An 8,742-nucleotide genomic window follows, 5' to 3' on the forward strand; every position below is an offset into this window, starting at 1 on the left:
TCATCCGAACCATCATGCAAGGAATCCACTGCTAGACCGGCATTGTTCAAGATTACGCACAAAAGATGTACCAACGCACCAGTAGCGAGGCGTCGGCTTTTTAGCAAGGTGTTCACTATTTGATCAAAACAGAATTCCAACTATAACGTATTCCCCCTACTCCTGAGTTTTGTCCTTTCCTCAAGCAAATAGCGTACAAGATCAAAACACTGATTTTCCACTGGTTTTTATGGTAAATAGTTCGCAGCCTGTGATCGACTGGTTTTTATGGTAAATAGCTGTAGGAAAACGGCGACTTACCACAGATTTCGACATTTTTACACCAGGTACCAAATTCTTCATATCTGGAGCTGGTCTATTCATTTTATGAATTAAAACCTTTTTTTCAGAAGATCGTTTAAAAAAAGATATTTGAATCCAATCATCCATTTCTAAATATTATTTTTCACTTCAAATTTCTTTAATTTTTTTTTTTACTTTTACCATTTGCTAGTATAAAATTGCAATAATGACTTTGTTTTTGGTTTATTTCCAACCTCTACATAGAGTAAGAAACTCTCATGCATTCATTTACTCTTTTCCTTTGTATTTACATGCGGAGTTCAGTTTTTTTACTGAACCATTTGCCCTATATAAAACGGCACCCGTTACTTTGATTGTATTTGCACGCTTTGTATGAACTTGCGGTTCAGTTTAGTCGACTGAACCTCTAGACAAATGTAAAGCGATTTTCGCTCAGTCATTTCTTTTCTCTTTTATATTTACTTTGCATAACATTGGAGGTTCACTTTTTTTATTGAACCGCTTGCACGCATTAATTTAAGACTTATGATTATTTTACGAACTTATTTTGCGGGGCTTGTTTTCTCTTTTATTTTTATGTTTGTTTGTGTGTTTTGTGTTTATTCAATACTGAGCATAGTCCCAATGTGAATATTTTTTCATTTGCATACTCATAACTGCTGAAATTCTTAAAAAACTTCCAGATGTTGCTTTAATATTTATTACTCATCTTTTCAATGCATCCTTGTTAAAAAGTTTCATCCCAGATCAATGGAAAGTTGCCGAAATAAAGATGATACTAAAACCAGGGAAACCAGCTGAAGATATAAAATCCTATCGTCCAGTAAGTCTTCTTCTCATTCTTTCAAAAGTTATTATTTTTAAAACGTCTTATGCCGGTAAAAGAGTGAAGAAGAGAGAAGAAAACACTCAACCATTGAGCAAATTCATAGAATTGTTGAAAAACTACAGACCACTTTCGAGCGAAAAGAATACTGCTCAGCAGCGTTTTTGAACATATCTCAACCGTTTGATCGAGTATGGCACCAAGGACATCTTTACAAATGTAAAAAGCTTCTGCCACTTAACTATTATACGTTCATAAAAGCGTATCTATTGAAGAGACTCTTTTATATCAACAATGAGAATGAAATGTCTTCTCTACATGGCAGTGTACTCGGTCCAACCCTTTATTTGCTTTTCACATACGATTTACCGAAGACGGTACGAATTGTAACCGGCACATTTACAGATGATACAGCTATCCTGGCGAGTGCAAACGATCCCTCTGTAGCCTCTTTCGTATATCAAAATGGTTGCAGTATTGGCGCATAAAAGCAAATGAAACAAAATCTACTCATGTTACATTCACAATGAGAAAAGACACCTGCGCAGAAATTAAACATAATAATATAATAATTCCGCAATCAAATGGCGCTAAATACTTGAGCATGCACTTAGATAAACGTCTGATATGGAAAACACATATTTTTAACAAAAGTAAATCCTTTGGGATTCAATACAGAAAAATGTTTTGGCTACAGAATAAAAAATCTTCAGTATCTCTAAAGAATAAACTTATTTATATAAAAGTGTGCTAAAACCAGTATGGACCTATGCCATTCAATTATCGGGAACAGCCTCAACATCCAACATAGAAATTCTTCAAAGATTTCAATCTAAAACTTTACGAGAAATAGTAAATGCTCCATGGTATGTAACTAACATTCAAATCCATCGGGACCTTAGGATAATCCCGGTAAGAGATGAAGTAAAAAAGGTAGCTAGAAAATACCATGAACGAATACAAATTCATCCCAACATCCTTGCTTCGAATTTGATGTCCCCCTCAAATATATTTACGAGAATGAAAAGGAAAACGCCGCTTCAAATTTTATTATAAAAATGAAATTTTATTATAAAAATCTTAAATTAAAAAGAAAAGAGTAGCTCTCTACAGGGAGAACTACTTTAATTGTAAATGATCAAGTCTCAAATAGTATTTATTAAAAAATTGTGAAATGTCACCATAATATGTGACAGAATACATATTGAATTTAAATTAAATAAAAAGAAAAAAAAACAAATTTGCATGCTTTGTAAGCAGCGCGGTGCAGGTTTATTCTGAACCTTAGTATAACATATTTGAAGAGGAATGTGTTTTCTCTTTTATTAATTATATGTAATGTTGGGTGTAACTAACATATGTATGTGTGATTTTGTTTGTATTGTACGTTTTGTGTTTATGTTAATCTGTTTGGAAAAGCTATTATAAATAATGTTAAGCAGCAAAATAGCGATATTATTTATCTAATAAAAAAAAGATCTAAAAAGGAAGCTTTGTTAAGGTGTTCAGTGAACACTCTGAACCATTCGACGCCTCGCCTCTGCAACGAACATTTATTAAGTTAACTACTTAATTTAAACTTACTTTAATTTACTTCATTTGAAATTCTTTTTTTATATCATTTTTTTTTATTATATAAAATAATTTAAACTTTAATTATTATAAATTATCTCCAACTATAGGTGTTAATTTGTTTGCTTCAATTTTTTAAGATTTGAATACTTATTCTAAATTTTCTTATAAAAGAGATTCCATAAATAAAATAGATATATTAAAAAAATTAAATCTTTTTTTTCGAATATTTCAAAAATTCCATAAATTTCCACACATAAATCTTGCTTCATAAAATTTTATTACATTATATTACATTGTAAAGTTCGCTAATAGGTCTTTATGATATTTTTTTTTTTTGGAAAATACAAATTTTAATTCAATATTGGTACAATTCTATTAGGATCTTAAAATTTTAATAGTGTAGATGGTAAAAAACTTCTTTACAACTTAACCCATTTCGTACCTCCATGTGGTACACCACACTGCTAACTTTAAAAATTTCTTAAAAATATATAAAAGGAATTAATTCAATGTTTTTTATTTTTGTTACTTACTTTGATATCTTAATAATATAAAAATACATATTTCGAACAGTTTTCATCTATTCATGAGTTTAGCTTGTCAGCAATAAAAAGTGTCAAAAAAAAGTCTTTTTTTAATTAAATGAAAATTAAAATAAACATAAATAAAAACTAATATATTTGTTATAACATGTGTTCACAAATTTCCAAATATTTCGTAATTTTCGTAATTTTTGCTGGCGCCTTAGTAACAGTTACGTGCCACCAGATGCAGGCGAAAAAAGGCGTTTGTGAACCCGCTGGGTGCCATAACACTATAATGATGAAACAATGTGATATAAATTTAAGTCGTTAGGTAATGAAATAAAATGAGAGTAATCTCTCTAATGAATATCGTACTCTTCTGATCTACTTAAACTTGTGTTTTTTACTATGCATGCTAGTAATAAGTCTATTTTGATATTTAATTGCTGATTGAGTTAGTCTGAGTTTAATTGTTTTATATAGGGCTTACATTTGTTCTCGCCAAAAGTTCTGTCGTCAATTTTTTACTGTAAATAAAATAATAATGCCGTGCCTAAGTTATCCAAGAAATCAGAAACTATAGCATATTATTGACAATTGGAGCGGAGATGATGGTGAATCGGACAATGAAATAATTGACGATGATGAAATATCAACAAACATCACATGCGACTTTAAAATTGTATTCTCCTTTTTTGAATTCCGCGTGTGTAATTGTGAGATGGTATTTAGGTATTATTGAAGTTGTATACGAATCAAATGCACAAGATTATGTTGATCTTGTAGAAACGCCTGAGTCGCAACTATTCATATTGGAACTTGTAAAACTAATACGTTTTGGTTATAAGCTATGAACCCTTTCTTTGGATGGAGGGTATATCTTCCAGTTTCTGCCATACTCCAGTGCAACTGATAAATACAACAAACATTTGGAAGTCGGTGCATTTGTTATAAAGGAATTATTGAGCAATTTTGAGTATACATTGCAATATACTGCATGATTTCGTTAAGTCCATAGTAAATGTGCAACGCAATAGCAGAGAGAAAAAAGAGGTTGGGTCCGCAGCCTCAAGTTATCAATAGCTACTTGTAACAACTATCGTATCGGGAATAGAAGCAAAAAGGGCTGGTGGTCATTATAGGTACAGTGTTTAGATAGCGCTGTAGTAAACGCTTGGAAACCAAGTAGCTTTGTCGCTGCTTCTACCAACATGAAACCGATGCCTCAGTTAAACTTCAAGAATTTCATTGCCAGAAACCTTCTTCTTGCATCAGAGAACTTTCCTTAAAAGAGGAAAGTCACAGTGCAGCAGAAGATGTTTATCTTCCGGGAAATTCACCACGTGTAACCGGTACCGACTTTCTTGGCTTCGAATTTGTAACTGTCTGCCAGACTCTGTGTTTTGCTGACGGTGTATTTCTTGACTTGGTAATTCTATGTTATACTCTGTTTTTTGCTGACGCTGTACTTCTTGACTTAGTAATTCTGTTTTAGGTTCACTATCTGATTCAATGCTCTCCAATGGATCTACTGGATTTATAGATTATACTTCTTTCATTTGAACTCGTGGAATCTCTTGACTTTGTATGATTTTCTGCTGATGTACATGAAACACTGCTGGAGTTCCTTTGCTTGTTCCTGGATCTTGTGATGGTACGAGACATTTGCATGACATCTGCTCTAAATAATTTTTACGTTGCTTGCTCTGTGTTATTATGCTGGGCTTAGGTAATAATTCTGTTACTGGTCTGGGAATTCTAGTTCTTTCTGCCCTCGGTCGGTTCTGTTGTTTGTTCACGATACGTGGCTCTGATTTCCGATGCGGGATAAGTTTATCCCGTATTGGCATAGTGGGTAGGCCTCTTGTCGAATTTTGTACGGACATCGTTTCTGGGGACTCCACCACTATGCACCTGCCCATATTTTCTTCTCGTATACGGTCCCGATTCCCTTTATGCTATTCTCTGCGAAGCTCTTCTAAGTCATCAGCCAGTATTTTTAATACCTCTAAGCTTGTGAAATCTCAACGTCTGATAAAGATTCGGTAGTCTGTGCTCATATTTTGATATATTCGCTCTAATTGCGAATCAATTCTAAAAGAATTGATCAATTCTTTTAGTCCTTGTTTCTTGTGTTGACTTGTGATAAATTTTGCTAGTCCCTGCTCGGGCGTCAATTACAACGACCCATTTTTCCAGTTGTTTTGTTTACTGGGATAGCAAAGTGGCTGTCCAGGTTCGTTGCAATAATATTTTTATATACTGAAATGAAGTTCACTTGAAGTTTGATTATTATCTATTTTTATTCCTCCTTTTAAAATTTTATAGATTAATATTATTGATTCAAAGTTATTTGTTTTTGATTATTAAACAGGGATAAATAGATTTAATTAATTCTAAAGCTGATTCATAAATTCGAAGTTAATTCCAATAACACAGCCTTGGTACATCGGAAATAGATAAAAGAAAACACACACGACTTTGTCTTCTAGGATGAAATCGACCTACGGAAATCTTGGAAGCTACGTATTTATTACTTGCTGTAATCTGGATCTCAACCCCTGGTAGTCCTGGAAGGTCTGTATAGAACGTGATGTTGACTGAATGAACTGGCCCATTCAGTTAGGAACAATTTAATAACAAATGATCCAATGAATGAGCCTGAGCGGGACTTGCTTCTTGTCTGAATTCACAGAGCCAAGTCTCTTTGCTTGTACAATGTGCGTTTATTTATATTCAAATGATTGAAGCTTTTCCTCTAGTGCATCGGTACGTTGGTATTTTTAATACTGGTTGTCATTTGTTGCTATTGTTTGCTTGGGTGTAATTTCTGAGCTTTGTGTTTTCGTGCGTTCTTGAATTCGCTGTGCTTTGTATTTAGTTCAACCAAAGCTTTCAAGCTTTTGACGTTTCTTGTCTTGTTTACAAGCGTATTTTTGTTTATATAGTGCTGGTGTTTGTGCTTTTAATATTTATATTTATTTATAAATAAATAAATAAAAAATACATTTCTTTATTTTTATTTTGTTAATTGTAATAATAATTTCAGATGCATTCCGTGTGTTGCCGCTACAGATGCGGTATGTTACTTGTGAGTTATTTTAATGTAATATATATATTAAATAAAATTAATCTATTTTATTTTAGATTATATTAAAGTTCTAACAGTGAGTGAAATTAAATTATATGTTACGTGTTAAACGTATTAAAAAGTGTATTGTAATGTGTAACTAGAATGTCTTTTGAAGTTACTAGTATAGTGTTGTTGTTGCTTCTTATGCTGACAGTCTGACGTCAGATTTATTATACATGGTTGAAATTATCTGGTGGTAATTTCAATCCTTACAGGGGCAATATACATGAAACCAATATCCAAATCGACACTGAAAACAATTTTAGAGTCATAACAAAATATTTCGAAAACAGCAAAAAAAATTACTACACATTCCAATTGAAGAGTAGTAAAGGCCTTGTTGTCGTCATTAAAGGTATTGAATCAGATGTAGAACCCAATGAGATAAAAAATGCCCTAAGCGAAAAAGGCTTTAGTGCTAGAGCAGTTATAAACATTGTTAACAAAGACAAAATCCCAAAAGCTATGTTCAAAGTTGAACTTCACCTGGAAACTTCTAAGCTTAAAAAAAATGAGAGCCATCCCATTTATAACCTACAGTATTTACTTTACCGAAGAATTAGCGCTGAGGAGCCCCACAAAAGGAATGGTCCGGTGCAATGCACAAACTGCCAAGAGTGTAGCCATACTAAGTCATATTGCACTCTTCGTACAGTGTGCGTAGCTTGTAGCGAGCTTCACATAGCGAGCTTCACCACAGTTCCGAGTGCGATAAAAAAAGCATTAAAGGATACCAACTCCAAAAAATGTAGCGACTGCAGTGGAAATCACAATGCAAACTACAGAGGTTGTCCTATTTATAAAGAACTGAAGCACATGTTAGCTCTGCAGAAAGAAGTGTTACGTAATACTACAAGAAGCAAACCCATTAAATTAGTTGAAGTACCCCAACTTTTAACTTCTAAGCCTGTTACAGCAGGTGTTTCATATGCTAATGTCGTTAAATCTGACAATTAACAAGTCCTTCCAGTTCAAAGTAATAGTTTGGAAATGATGATCTCCACTCTCACTCAGAGCTCAACTCAGTTTATGTCAATCATGCAAACTACTCTTAACGAGGTAGTTAAAATGCAAATCCAACTAATGCAAATATATATGAGTACTTTAAAAATTTGTACATGGAATACAAACGGCTTAAATCAACATAAACTTCAACTCACAAACTTCATGTCCCGGGAAAGTGTTGATGTAATGCTTTGCTCAGAAACACATCTAACAAACAAAAATTTATTTTCTGTTCCTGGTTGTTTATTCTATAAAACCAATCACCCAGATGGCAAAGCATATGGTGGTACAGGTATTTTGATACGAAGGCATCTAAAACACAATTTTCTAGGAACATATGTTCATAATTATATGCAAGACACATCAATATGCCTTAAGCACAAAGGAAAAAATGTAACTTTATCGGCAGTTTACTGTCCTCCTCGCTTCAACATTTCGGAGACCCAATTTACGGATTACTTCTTAACTCTAGGTGAAAAATATCTTGCGGCGGAAGAATATAACGGCAAACACGTAATGGCGTTCACGACTCTGGAATCCAAAAGGAAAACAGCTCTACAATTCTATTCTAAATAGAAAAAATGCACTAGACGTAATCTCTCCTGGGCAGCCAACATATTGGCCTACTGGTAACAATAAAATACCAGACCTAATAGACTTCGTCATGATCAAAGGTATAAGCAAAAGTTTCATCCCAACATATACTAACTGCGATTTGTCTTCTGACCATTCTCCAGTTACATTTTGCTTACTTGATGGTCCTCAGTTATATGACTGTTGCCATACCCTTACAAGTCCTAAAACAAACTGGCTCAAATATAAAAAGTACATTAATTCACACATACACACATATTACAAGATAAAGTGTAAGTCCCATATTGAGGACAGAACCTCGGTTTTAAACTCAATTCTTATTTCAGCAGCAGAAAACTGCACCCCTAAAGACAAATTTTCAGATTCAATAAAGTATTTACAAATAGTAACATAGAGAATTTAGTTTTACAAAAACGTAGATTAAGGTGTGAATGGCAAAAATCTAGGTCCCCTTTAGCGAAAAACTTATTTAAGGAAGCCCAAAGGAGACTTAGATCTGCATTAAGCAAGGACACCAAAGTCAGGCAATATAATTATATTCAAAACCTATGTCCAAATGGCAAAAACCATTCATCCGTCATAGAATTCGATTCGCCAATAAGAAACTCTCTCGAAAACTGGGCACGAAGTGATGAAGAAAAGTCTAACGTTTTTGCTGATTACTTTAAAGAGGTGTTCCAACCAAATTCTGCAACAGGACATTATGACTTTCCCACTCAGCATCTACATGAACCATCTATTGATATGCATATCACGGCCAATGATCTTGTTCAAATAATCAC

The sequence above is a fragment of the Teleopsis dalmanni genome, chromosome 1 (assembly GCF_002237135.1).
Source record: "Teleopsis dalmanni isolate 2A chromosome 1, ASM223713v2, whole genome shotgun sequence".
Lineage (NCBI taxonomy): Eukaryota > Metazoa > Arthropoda > Insecta > Diptera > Diopsidae > Teleopsis > Teleopsis dalmanni.